Below are 14,201 nucleotides of genomic sequence, written 5' to 3'. Positions count from 1 at the left end.
TTTATTAATTATTATCCGATGCAGTTCTTCTCTTGACAAAACGTTGAATCATTATCCGAAATATTTTAATATTATATGGTTTAAGTTGAATATTTATTTTTTATTTAGAAATATAAATATTATTTTTTATAAATTAATCTTTTTTTTTTGTTTTTTGAACGAAATATTGAGCATGAAAATTTTTTCGAGATTCCCTCTCTCTACCCGACGGGATCCTGAATGTTCGGGATTCTGAACATTTGGGTCCTGAAATATTTCGGGTGTGAGATCGGGAGAGAAAAACATTTCGATTCTTTTAGAGACGAGAATTAGGTAGGAGGGTTATGAGATGAGTCCCGATCCTATTCCATCCCTAGTTATAATAAATATCGATGAATGATTATATAATTATTTTATTATTAAATAATAAATAATAAGTATTGAAGATCAATTATCAATAGAAAAATGATATTTACACTACAAAAGTTTATAGTTGCACTCCACTTTTGATTATTAATGTATTTTCTTACAATATTGCCTCTACTTAATTATTCCACATTTTTATTAAACTATATTCATGCCCTTTCATCAATCATTTAATCTTACTACTTATTAACTTTTCCTATTATATTTTATTAATTTAATTTAGATAATTTCAAACTTTTAATTTCTTTGTTCGTATTTCACTTTCCTTAACATGTGAGAATGATGATATTATTCCAAATTTATAGTTTGTTGACGATATTGAAAAAATAATAAAAGTAGCATCTTCAAAAAATTAAATATTAAATTAAAAGAAATTATTGGGAAGATTGTTGCTAAAAAATAATAATTATTTAATCTTTCAAGTAATTTTTTTTTTGGATATTTTGGAATAATTTCTCGCTATTGAAATTTAGCTTAATGTTGAGATTTTTTTGAAATTTCAATTAAAATGTAATTGTGGTAAAATCGAAAAATGTAAATATTCGTGTAGATATTTTCAAGTTTTCAGATTTGTAAAAAAAATAAAAATTAACAAGTGATAAAATCTTCAATGTTAAATGAGCCACGTCTTTGTTTGTTCATCTTCATATAATAAATTCACAAAAATATAAAATTATATGCTATTAAGAATACTGTTCTAACTAATTTTGTTTGTATTCAATTTTTATACATAATTTAAATTAAAATTTGAAATATTATATTCCAAATGACATGTTAATTTCTTTTCGTCTTTTTTTTTAAATAGTTATGCACATATTCTAATTTATAGATGTTTTAACAACTCAAAATGGTTTCAAACAAAAAAAAAAAAAACTCAAAATATTTATCAAGCAAGTTTTCAAAGAAATCACCACACTTTATTTATAAAGATTTTCAAAATTTATGATTACATCTTACGATTGCAAATCAAACTTTGTAAATCATTAATCTATTGCATTTTAAAATCTTATCAAAAATAATTTTGATGATGAGGAAACGTAAATGTAGGGTTGAGTTCAAACTATCTTACGAGTAGTGAATTCATTTGGAAAGACATATATACAAAGAAAGTTATATTAGCCTTAAAAAATATAGAATAACTAAGTGGGGGTAATTTAGTAAGAAATCACAATAAATGTTAAAAGTGGAGTACGTTTATAAATTTTTGGAGTTAAAATATCATTATCATTATCATTATTATGATTTTTATAAAGTATTAATAAAATTATTATTATTATTATTATTATTATTATTATTATATTTTAAAAATTAATATAATTTTTTAGTATTATTATTATAAAAATATTATTATAGTTATTTCTTATTATTAAAATAAAATAACAGTAATAATCATAAAAAAATAGTTTAGAATAGCTATTATTTTGTTATTTGTAGTTAAAAAATAATTTGAATATATAAAATAATTTCATTCCATGTTTTTTCATTTTTTCTAGTACTAATCATTGGAATAAAAAATAACTATCAATTCATTGACATTTTTATTACATTTCAAAGTTGATTCCATTACTGCTTTATTTTTTTTCCAACGTATCAATCATGTCCTTAGATTCTGACAAAAAAATCATACTAAATTTATCAAAAATCAATTTATTGCGTCAAGACGAATTGTTTCAACTAACTATAGAACCAAAAGTATGATCCATTTTATAATTTATCTTTTTAAAAAGTATAATCTAATATCGACCAATCATATGAACTTTTAGATAAATATTGGAAAAATTGAGTCTAAGAAGGAATATTTTGAATTATTGCGGTGGAAAGTCAACCAAGTTCGTACTACAGTACATATATTATGTACAAAAAGATGCGTAAAGCGACACTCATGATATATATACATATCATTTTTAATTCCACACATCCTATACGCATTTGTACCCAAAATAACTCCGATCGCTTTGAAATTTTCACGATAGGGTTGTCTCGAAAATACGAATTCAACAATACATCATATGATATAAATTACAATCTCGGTGGTCATGAACGTAAAGATAACCGAAAATTGCATTTCACAAATGTAATTGTGAATGTCGACAATTGAACAACCTCATATTTTATTTTTATTTTTTGTTACGTATTCATTATATATTACTTTTGCATCTCCCAAAAAAATTATAAAGTTTACGTTATCTATATGAATTCTCGAGATTATTAAAAAAATCAAATGCAAAAAACGATATATTAATTATTTTTGTTTTTAAATCTTGAGTATATATATATATATACACCCTTATTCGTATGTGTTTTCAAATGTATGTATGCTAAATATTTGAAAACACTGAGGTTTATAGTTATAAGGGTTTTCAACTGTAGTGACCCGCTCCAGAATCACATACTAACAGAGTTTTAAACATGCAATTAAAACTTAAACAATAATAATCAGAGATAACTGTAAAAACTTAAATCAATTACTAACCTGACAAAATACAACCGATAAATAACTGCAACCTGAAATAATATACAACCCAATAGAAAATCCTAATGCACAAGATGGTCAATCCTAACTAGCTCTGCTGACACCAAATGAGTCCAAAACCGCTGTTCGCCAATCTACACTGGTCCTCGAACATGGGAAACCTGTAAATGGCTCGCCGAATGGGGTGTCCATGGAAATACACGGACGTGGGCGATAACAAAGCTCATCACGAAAGCATGAGTATACACATGATAAAAATGTAAATGCAAATAAACAGGTACCGAAAACCTATCACGATAAAAATCACTGCTCAGTTTGAAGGTGTCGTGGTATGTAGCATGCTGGGCCGTTACATCAAGAGGTGGCTCCCATACCATAAACCGTGGAAATAATCGGACCCAAATCCATGTAATCCATCCACAAAATAACTTGGGGCTGACTGCTGAGCGACCCCTCTACTGGTAATATCAAAGTACATGCTCAACGTGATAATGCATGTAGCAGTAATAACCGTGGCATAATAAATGCACAGAAGCCATGCCATATAAACCATGCAAACATAAAACATGCATACTCAACCAGAATAACTCGGATAGTACGTCTGTACCTCAAATCAATCAACCTAGCCACTCGGGTACTCAAGTCAAACCTATAAACAGATAATCATTATATCACTTATCGCTTACTAAAGAACTTAACTAGACTAATAGCTACTCACAGAAACTGATATGAATTCTTATGAATGAAAGGCAAGTACGATTATAGAGAATCGCACCCTCAATTCGAATACAAAATAAATCAAATATTTTGTCCCGACTTTTGAAACAAGTAACAGATTTGGATCTCCACCTCTAGTTGAACCCGTAACTAGCAACAGAGAATCACGATAGAAAACAATCAATAATTCAATTAGACCTTCAAAAGAACCTGTCTTTGACAACCCAAGTGAAAATCGATTGACAAACGCCACAAAGTTGAAAAACTTTGATAAGTTTTATTTTGAGAAAAACACAAAGCTTTTATAAAAATTCTAGAAAGAATTTTATGTATTGAGTAATCAATAATTTGAAATCTTAATTGTTATTCAAAATAATGAATGTTTGTTGTATTTATAATAAAACTATAAAATAATAAAAGATATCGCGAGATAATTCAAAATATATCTAAAGATATAATAATATCTCCTAAAAGTTTTCTAGTATGAATAAAAGACTCAAAATAGGCAAAATAATACCAAAATACTAGGATTCTCGAACACATACATAAACACCTTTGATGTGTGTAAAAGTTGATAGAGCGGGCATGACACTAGTCAGGGAGGGCCCGCATGGGCTTTGCAGATGCAGCGCGGGCGCGCTGAAACTTCACAGATTCTTTGTCAATCCCGGATCCACTACCTAATCAGAGTTAGAGCATAATTAAGCACGCATGTAAAATAAATCGCTGCAGAAGACTTAAATATAAGCAGACCAGTAGAATACAACCGGTTAAATAATCCAATATACAACCCAATCGAATTAACTTAAATAAAACCTAAGGGTAAAGACCTACAACTAATCCTGCTTTCTTCACTGGTCATTGGCTACTCCAAACTCCTGGTGCTCAATCTCGCACCTGCGCCTCCCCCATCGAATGGGGTGTCCAGACATACAAAAAATACTGGACGTGAGCTCTAAGCTCAATACATAAGCAATAATATATATATATATATATATATATATATATATATATATATATATATAATATGCAGCACATAAATGTATTTAAAACTCAGGTAAAACAGTATACTCAGGGGCGCTAAGAATATGCAGGGCAGTGCCGGATAGCTAGTCCGCGGTGCCGCTCCCATATTCTCCTACCGATTATAGCGTTTACTCCACCGTCGTGGTCGCTCCTAGTGATAGAAAAACCAGGGGCTGAGTCTCCTCAGACATGAATCCATAAGGAGTAACTCATCTCCGATGGAAACTGTCATGACTCACATCGTACCAGATGCAATCTACCGTAAAAACATGCATGTGCTAAAGCCGTAAAAACATATAAAACACGTAGCACATACTCATGCAACACATATAATATATATCATGCTGGCCATCTCAGTCAGTACTTACGTACCTTACTACAGGTAGTCCTAGCAGTCCCACTCTAGGTTCCAATCCTATCATCAGCTCTGCGATGCAAATACTCATGCATCATTCATTTAGCTCTAAAAGCCTTAACTAAGCTATTGCATACTCCTAAATAATTTAAGGAGACCATAGCTATACATGCGTCCGTCGTCAGTCCGATGATGGCGACTGTCTCGAAACTTAGGCGCAGCTCCGCTACGACGCCGGGATCGCTCTGCTACTTCCGGATTCCCAATAGGATGCCTAGAACTCCCTAGATCTAAGTTAGAAGGCTAAGAAACGAGAGAGGAAAGAGGAGAGGTGCGAGTTGGAATGAAGCATCGGATCCCATATTTATAGACGCAGAACGGAACGTCCATTCCTCCATCGTTGCGTCCGTTCCCGATCGTTGCGTCCGATGTCCCATCACGTTCGTAAGCAATGACATCATCTTGCTGATGTCACGGATAACATCAGATGGCCAGAACGTTGCGTCCATTCCACGAACGTTGCTTCCGTTCCTGGTCATCCTCCAGGCCATTTTCGATCATTCTGAATAGATTTCCGAAGTCCGTTAATCCAACAGAAAACTCCTTAATCATGTATTAATAATTAAAAACATAATCATACGATTAATATACTCATTAATCGCTAATTACGGATACGGGTCACTAAATTCTTTCCCCCTTAAAAGATTTCGTCCTCGAAATCTAGGGTAGAATCTCGAGAACATACTAGAGACACTTGCTCGAGTGTCTGGTTGAAATAACTTACGATACACTCAGACTCTTGTCGAATTATCTGTAAGCTCCATTAATTCTGAAATGCATTAACATTCTCCGAACTGAAGATTACTGCGCTACTGGTTGACAGTCTAAATTCTCTGGCACTAATGTATCACAACAACGATACATCTTCCATCCTGACCACTATCTCCCTGATCACGAAGGATACACACACCCGCTTGATCGAGATCATCGTCCCAAGGAAAATCTTAGACTGACGAAGACAAAATCATAACCTGACTGGCTTAAGACATTCGTTGAATCACTAACTGAATCTAACCATCTAATGGTTCCAAAAGCTCTTGATGCACGACACCTCTAGTCAGGAAACACCATTCCCAGCACTGTGCTGACACAACAATTACTGAATTTTTCCTCAAGAGAATTTAGTCGACACAAAGTCATACTTCAATATAACTGCTTCACATGATTCCTTAGACGGATTATCTTTCCCATGCTATTCTGAAGCAAAACAAGCTTCCCAAAGCAATTACTGGGAACTCAGACCATCCAGTCTAGTACTAATCACTGTTCATGTTTTCTTAGTATAACTCAATCATTGTGTCATAAAAAAATTCTCATCACATGACAATTATGTCACAAAATCCTTTCTTAAATCATTGGTCTGCGAAGTCATACGCATATACCGCAATGGCAATCATCGCATCTCTGATGATCTATATCGTCTCGACCATCGGTTATTCACTCATGAATTCCAATCGATGGACATTATCCTGATAGTTATACATACTCGCAATCACTGTACACACATCAAGAATAAGGCAAGCTCTCCACCAATATGCTCGACTGGGACATTCCACAGTGCACAGACATATGGTAATGCTTCCTATTCTGTATCGAAACTCGACAGTCATTGCACTTGGTATAACTCATCCCAGAGTCTCTTGTGATATCATCACCGCCCGTCCCAACCTCACAAAGTGGAACTTATTGGTCCTGGAAACTAAATTCCGATGGAATCAAATAGTCAACTTGTGCCTCTACTGAACGCATCAGTCTTATCACTGATAAAACTAAATTATCGGTTCCCTAGTCACTCCGGGGAAACACTTACGCTCAAAGTAACTTGTCACACAAAACATATTCGACTATCGTCCATTGCTGAAATGCAATATCCTTGACAACAGTCTGCATGGATGTGTCTTACGGACTGGAAAGAACGAATTCTAACCGTCACGATCTAGCGAAGTTTTCAATTCCAAAGGCAAAACTCGTTGGTTACTAAGTCGATCAACGACTATCTCAGTCATCTCATGATGGAGGACTAGTGACATAACTTGCTAGATCTTGAGAATTAGATCCTAGTTAATGTAACATATCACGATCAGAAAACTGATGTCTTCTTGATAATGTCCATTAGCATTTCCAACTACTCGTCGGACCCAAACACAACGGTATACATAGATGTGTCACAGGAACACTTCACCAAAATGTCTGGTTGACAACCTTCACTATTGTTGTTCAATGGAAAACTCCCACATGAAGCAACAAAATGATCCTTTCCTGACCATTGCTATCATTAAGCAATTAATTGGATCAATCTCGGCTTTTCCTTGGAAAAAAGCACTATACTGGAATCTACCAATTTCTTGCTTGTCTCTATTGTCAAGTTATTGCCTAAACTTGATCATACAAGTCCAATTGCAATCGTCCCTGATTACATCAATCCCAAAATATTCAGCTCTGGCAATCCTAGAGGCTCTAAATTACCCAAATCGCTGACTGCTCTGAGATTGTACCAAGTACAAATCCCCTTAAGCACTACACGACAAAATACTTACCCAAGTATTTCTTAATTGCTACACCCTAATCATAACTGATTGGCTCAACCAATCGGACTTGTCGATCTACTTAGGCTCGCACTCATCAGATCAGACCACCACTGATCATCCACCCTACATGGCTAGATCAAACTTGGCTCCGTTTCCACAACGAACTATTTACAAACACGAGGAATACCCAAATCGTTCTTGTTCCAACTCACCTATACTCGATAGCCAAACAATAGCTATTAGTAGTCTATTGGCACCATCTCGCGCCTTACTAATGACAGCTGCCCTGTACACTGGACTTAATCACCCTAACTCTGACAGAGTCAGACAATTCCTAACGCAATCATTGGACTCACTATCCTTGCCTAGTTCATTCAGGATGAACGTCACGGTTCGTCAAGTTCAAAAATCATAACTAACGAATCCCAAAGATTCTTAAAATCTCCGGACATGCTCCTGATTATATCCCTCGCTAAGATTGTGCAACAATTCAAGATTGAGGCAGCTTACCACGATAACCCACCTGGACAACCACCAAGGCTTCACGGGTATAGGCCACGCTTCCCTCACATCTCAAATAGCCCTGTACAATCCTTAACATCTGATATAATCCATTACTTAGGAAACTAACATCGCTGGAAAATACTCGCCTCTGAGTCAACGTCCCAGACAGTCTACAATCTCATCTCCTGGATAAGCCTTATCACAAGAGAATCTAATCATATCATCTAATATGATACTAGTCAAATGATATCCCCAATCATCATCGGTAGAAGCTCGACTACCTACTAGATCCACTAGTCTAGAAGTATCTCATAGGTCAAAACCTATCTGCTCATAGCACACACTCTTCAACGAAATCCCTCCAAGACTGTTTCTCACAGCAGAAAACTTCAACCTAATATCTCTGGCACACCAGACGATATCCAGCCAATGATATCAAACCTGATATATAATCCAAGGTCATACCCCGTTGTGACAGTTACCAAAACCCTAGACTGAGTAGCCTGCCCACCGCCAATCCTGAAGCACAAGGGCTCCCAGGCAACCTCTGAAGTACAAAGACTTCCAGAGTAACACTGGCATAGGGTTGCGCCCCATCACGTCTAGTCATGGTCATAGTCCACAACTCTCAGCATATACTCGACCTGGTATCTTGATGAAAACCCATTATCACAAGTCTTAACAAAGGTCAGACAACCTACTGTTCTAAGTAAACAACCTAGAACAAAGCCCAATGTCCGGAACCGAACAATATTCCTATGCCTCTAGATGAGTCCACTCATCGCTGCCACTAACTTAGTCCACTGACTAACTAGGTCAATCCTTGGAAAAAGACTAGACTAACCTCAAGTCAAACAGTTATAACTGGCTCACTCAACCCATGAGTTACAATAGTTGAACACTAATCAACTAACGTCATGCCACACTTAGCAAAATCACTTGCAATCATTCACAATTGCTGAAATAATTAGTACACGTATCATTTATTTCAAGTTATGTTCAATTTCTTGATTACAATCCCATGTAATACATACAGTATCCAAAATACAATGAAAATGCACAACAAAAATTGAAATGATACAACCAAAGTATGATTATTCATTACAACTGAAATACTGTTTACGACTACAACAATACAATATTTAAAATCATCGTACTAGTCTTCATTTCTTGAGCATGAAGCTTCTAATAGACACACGCATCAATGCAAGCATAATCCTGCCCAATATCTCTAGGCATCTTGTCCTGTCACGACTTCCAAAAAAATAACTCGAGCTCACTAACCAGCTATGCTCTCCATCAGTGCCTGTCAGTCGACCTCTTTTGCTCACGATCTACCGTCAGCTTTCTTCTTGTATTCGTGTCATGCTTTTGAACATGAAGTTTCTCGTGTGCCTACCGAACGCATCGATTCAAGCATACCGGCAAAACCATGTTTTGCATGAATTTAAAGACCTTACCTTTGAAACCAGTCATACCTTAGCCACTTGAGACATTCCTTGGTGAAGGTCTTTATGACAATCTCTCCAACTACAATTGGAGAATCTTCAGAGTAGTGTCATCATGGTACGGACTGTACAGATGCAAACATCAAGTAAGTCCCCACCAATCCTCTGCCACTGCCTCTGGCATCCGGTACTCGATCCAAAACTAGGATCCACATGACTAGAAGTCTTGAAAACTCGGACACGATCCATCGCTCCTGTCCATACTTGCTGGAATTCCATAAGACAAATCTTTAAAATTCCCGCTGATGATGATAGTCTTCAGGAAACCTAATCTCCGCATCATCACTTCTTTAAAGGTATCATCAATCCTACAAGGATAACCCAAAGTCTCAATACTATATCCAAAGTCTCTTGTGTGCATGCTCTGATACCAATAAATATAGCGACCCAACCCGGATCCACTACCTAATCAGAGTTAGAGCATAATTAAGCACGCATGTAAAATAAATCGCTGCGGAAGACTTAAATATAAGCAAATCGAAAAAATACAATCGGTTAAATAAGCGAATATACAACCCAATCAAATTAACTTAAATAAAACCTAAGGGTAAAGACCTACAGCTAATCCTGCTTTCTTCACTGGTTACTGGCTACTCCAAACTCCTGGTGCTCAATCCTGTACCTACTCCTGCCCCGTTGAATGGGGTGTTCAGACATATAGAAAATACTGGACGTGAGCTCTAAGCTCAATACATAAGCAATGATATAAATAATATATGCAACTGTATTTAAAACTCAGGTAAAACAGTATACTCAGCGGCGCCAAGAATATGCAGGGCAGTGCCGGATTGCTAGTCCGCGGTGTCGTTCCCATATTCTCCTACCGACTATAGCGTCTACTCCACCGTAGTGGTCGCTCCTAGTGATAGAAAAACCAGGGTCTGAGTCTCCTCAGACATGAATCCATAAGGAGTAACTCATCTCCGATGAAAACTGTCATGACTCACATCGTACCAGATGCAGTCTACCGTAAAAACATGCATGTGCTAAAGCCGTAAAAACATATAAAACACGTAGTACATACTCATTCAACACATATAATATATATCATGCTGGCCATCTCAGTCAGTACTTACGTACCTTACTATAGGTAGTCCTAGCAGTCCCACTCTAGGTTCCAAGCCTATCATCAGCTCTGCGATGCAAATACTCATGCATCATTCATTTAGCTCTAAAAGCCTTAACTAAGCTATTGCATACTCATAAATAATTTAAGGAGACCATAGCTATACATGCGTCCGTCGTCAGCCCGATGATGGCGACTGTCTCGAAACTTAGGCGCAGCTCCGCTACAACGCCGGGATCGCTCCGCTACTTCCGGATTCCCAATAGGATGCCTAGAACTCCCTAGATCTAAGTTAGAAGGCTAAGAAACGAGAGAGGAAAGAGGAGAGGTGCGAGTTGGAATGAATCATCGGATCCCATATTTATAGACGTGGAACGGAATGTCCGTTCCTCCATCATTGCGTTCGATGTCCCATCACGTTTGTAAGCAATGACGTCATCTTGCTGACATCACAGAAGACATCAGATGGCCAGAACATTGCGTCCGTTCCACGAACGTTGCTTCCGTACCTGGTCATCATCTGGGCCATTTCCGAACATTCTGAAAAGATTTCCGAAGTCCGTTAATCCAACAAAAAACTCCTTAATCATGTATTAATAATTAAAAACATAATCATATGATTAATATACTCATTAATCGCTAATTACGGATACGGGTCACCACATTCAAATTTGGTCTTTAATTTCTTCACTTTCTTGACCTCCTTTGACCTCAATAAGATTATAACATCCTCTAAATTGAATATCAAGAAATAAAACGCCCTCTTGTGACTTCATCATCAATAATTGAAGTTTTTCCTTGAACCTTTTAACTCGACCTTTCGTAACTGGTCCTCTTGGTATCTCCAACGGATCCTTAGCTACTTGATCATCATGCAATCCATCCATGATCGCATCATCCTCCCCTTCTTGAAAATGATTTGTCCTCAAATCTTGATCATCACCTACATCAAACGGAGACAAATGAGACACATTGAAAGTAGCACTGACATTATACTCACCTGGCAAATCTAATTTGTAAGCATTGTCATTGATCCTCTCCAAGACTTGAAAAGGTCCATCGCCTCTTGGTAAAAACTTAGATTGCAGCTTCTCTGGAAAATGCTCCTTCCTGAAATGCAACCAAACCCAATCACCGGGTTCAAACACGACCTTCCTTTTACCTTTGTTTGCATGCTCTGTGTATTACAAGTTCTTTTTCTCAATGTTCGCTTTCACTTTCTCATGCAAATTTCTCACATAATCAGCCTTTTTATTTCTATCCATATTAACCCTTTTACTCATAGGCAAAGACTTTAAATCCAACGGGGTTAAAGGATTAAAACCATACACAATTTCAAATGGTGAAAAATTTGTAGTAGAATGCATACTACGATTATATGCAAACTCAGCAAATGGAAAACATTCCTCCCAACTCTTCAAATTCTTTTTAATTATAGTATGCAACAAAGTTCCTAACGTCCTATTAACAACCTCAGTTTGACCATCCGTTTGAGGATGACATGTAGTCGAAAACAATAGTTTAGTACCAAGTTTGCACCATAATGTTTTCCAAAAGTATCTCAAAAAACGAGTATCTCTATCAGACACGATACTCCTAGGCATGCTATGCAATCTAACAATTTCATTAAAGAACAAGTCCGCAACATGAGATACATCATCAGATTTATGACACGCAATGAAATGAGCCATGCTAGAAAATCTATCAACCACCACAAACACAGAATCCCCCCCTTCTTAGACCTTGATAATCCTAAAACAAAATCCATAGAAATGTCTACCCATGGTTCACTAGAAACGGGAAGTGGAGTATACAATCCATGTGGTTGTGTCTTAGACTTAGCTTTCTTACAAGTCACATACCTCTCACAAATATTCTCAACATCATGCTTCATATGTGGCCAATAAAAATGTTCATGAAATGTGTCATAGGTTTTAGCCACACCAAAATGTCCCATCAAACCATCCCCATGTGATTCCCTAACAAGTAACTCACGAATGGACGATTTAGGCACACACAACTTATCTTCTTTAAACAAATATCCATCATGCATGAAAAATTTATCCTTCGGACCATGCAAACATAACACATAAACATCACCAAAATCAAGATCATTGGCATACAACTACTTCACATACTCAAATCCCAAAAACTTAGACTCTAGAGTAGATAGAAGCACATACCTTCATGATAGAGCATCCGCTACCACATTTTCCTTCTCTTGCTTGTACTTAATAATGTAGGGAAAAGTCTCTACAAACGCCACCCACTTGGCATGTCTCTTGTTCAGCTTTTGTTTTTCTTTGATATGCTTCAAAGACTCATGATCCGTATGAATCACAAATTGTTTTGGCCTCAAATAATGCTGTCACGTTTCAAGAACAAGAACAAAGGCATATAATTCCTTTTCGTAGGTAGGATAATTCAACGCTGCTCCACTTATCTTCTCACTGAAGTATGCAATTGGCCGTCCACCTTGCATCAAAACACCGCCAATTCCTACACCTGACGCATCACATTCAATTTCAAAAGTATTAGAAAAATCAAGTAATACAAGTAAAGGAGCATTAATTAATTTTTGCTTAATAATATCAAAAGACTTCTGGTAGCGCTTGGTAGTGTCGCCCCCAAATTAACCCAACTCACATTAACTAAATAAACATGTATTAGCGAGAGTAGGGATCGTTTCCACGAGAAAAATGAAATTTATTTGTGTTCTTAAAAATACTTAAAATAATTAAAAGGGGTTTGTTGGATTTTATAAACTACTATGCAATAATTAAAATAAGGAAGATCAAATAAAGAACGAGACTTGGTATCGGTCGACTACACCCTTGAAATTATTCATTCGATCATCGATTTCCTAAAAATAATTAATTCACATTGAATATTCATCATTGGAAATTTAATTCCTGTTTCACCTTAATTTTAGTTAACTAGACACCAGCGTTCTAAGTTAACCCTTACCCCATAAATTAACCCAATACCAGCGATTAGATTTAAATCCATGGTAGCATTTAAATGAGTAAAACTGATGAATCTAGACAACACATGCACCAGCAGATGTATTTAATCTAGTCAATTGTTGTTCCTACGATTTAACAAATTCAACAGCAGAAAATATTAATCATAGTTTCTCCACAATTAAGATGATTCAAACAATTACGGATTTGAGTTCTAATTTAGCAATAGATTGTATAGCAAAATCCTAAGGTGATCAATCCTAAGATCTCACATACAAGAATGACAATCAATCCAAAATAACTCTTGATACGCAATTTTGAATTAAACAATGAAAACTGAATCTCACAAATTACATAACTCAAGGGTTCGTCTTTCTCAACCAAGTACTAAAACTTAGCCACAACGATTCATGAATTTTCTAGAAAAATTCATGAAAGAAAATTAAATCTAAGGAAAGAGAGAAGAAACCTAGCCGCCAAGAAAGTTCTTCCACGTTCTAAGCATCCCAATCTGATGATTGAATGTCTAAAAATCGGAATCAAGACCTAATAAAAGTCTAGAGTCTAAAATAAAAGAGTTCCCAAAAATAAAAATT

Source organism: Henckelia pumila, chromosome 2, assembly GCF_033568475.1.
Source record: "Henckelia pumila isolate YLH828 chromosome 2, ASM3356847v2, whole genome shotgun sequence".
Taxonomy (NCBI): Eukaryota; Viridiplantae; Streptophyta; class Magnoliopsida; order Lamiales; family Gesneriaceae; genus Henckelia; species Henckelia pumila.
This window is presented reverse-complemented; position numbering follows the sequence as displayed.